Here is a 1,156-nt window from a genome sequence, read left to right as displayed (position 1 = left end):
CTTTTTCTTTTCTTTTCTTCTCTCCCTGGACAGTTTTATAATTTTGGCCAGTGGCCAAAAAGTCTGTCCTGATTAGGCTGGGCTGGCTGTGAAACACCTGCAGCCCATTAGAGAAGGAGGAGGGGAAAAAAGAAAAAAAATCCGTTGTCATAGGTGCAGTAATGACCCCTTCGTGCTTTGTTTTAACACGCTAAAAGGGCAGTCCAGAGGAGAACAAAAAAATTTAAAAAAAAAATTAAAAAAAATTTTACCACCTCACCTGCCATTGACTGGCCTCACCTACAGCCATTGGGTCATTCTGATCTGATAACAACCCCAATCTGAGCTGATCTGAGACTCCAATAATTTGTTGTCAATTTACCCCGGTGAGATTTCCAGGTTGTTAAATCTGATGTTCACTCGCTGTGTTTGTGCAGTGCCCCCTGTGCCTGATTCCGTTCACGTTTTTGTGAGGAACTCACCAGAAAGGCACCAAAAAAAAATTCCCCCTGGGCAGGTCCTGAAGTATCCCCCCCAAAGTCCCGCCAGCTCCAGCAGAGCCCCGAGTGTCAAAGAACCCCAAAAGGGGACAAAGACGAGCCCTTGGTGACAAAGAAGTGACCAGGGCATGGCAGAGATGCACAAACGGCACTCAGGGTGTCGCTGGAGCTGTTGGCTCTGGCACAGTTTTAATAATCAACTAATTGATTCTAATAATAAATAAATAATAAAATAAATAATAATGAAATGAAAAGTAATAAACTGGATTATTTTAATAATAATAATAATAATAATAATAATAATAAAAACAGAAACTGGCATGATCTGAGTTCATGGTGACACTGAGGGGGACATGAGGGGCAATATTGGCACCCAATGTACGGAACTCCAGTTTAGCTCAAAGCCCAGCTTTGTAGGGCTGGAGAGGAGCCCCATTCCTGACCCCAAAGGTTCCAAAGGTGTGTTTGTACAGCGGGATGGCCGCTGCTCCAACRAGGGGCTTGGTGCCTGCTGAGATGTGGCACTAAAGAGACCCAAATATCGCTCAGATCCCTCCTTTTCAGTGGGGCCACGGCCAAAACAGAGCTGGGCTGGAGGAAAGGGCAAAAAGAGACCTCAAAACAGAGCTGGACTGGAGGAAAGGGCAAAATGAGACCTCAAAATACACCCAGGATGG

General features: G+C 45.0%; 1 long non-coding RNA gene across 1 annotated transcript in view; it reads right to left on the bottom strand.

Moving 5' to 3' along the window:
• Positions 1–1,156, bottom strand: part of LOC130585889 (uncharacterized) — a 38,176-nt gene that overhangs the window by 28,037 nt on the left and 8,983 nt on the right. The window lies entirely within an intron of this gene.

This window comes from Malurus melanocephalus, unplaced genomic scaffold, assembly GCF_030028575.1.
Source record: "Malurus melanocephalus ecotype Western Australia unplaced genomic scaffold, MMel_1.1 scaffold_993, whole genome shotgun sequence".
Classification (NCBI taxonomy): domain Eukaryota; kingdom Metazoa; phylum Chordata; class Aves; order Passeriformes; family Maluridae; genus Malurus; species Malurus melanocephalus.
Note: the sequence above shows the minus strand (reverse complement) of the source record. Positions and strands in the feature narration are given on the sequence as shown.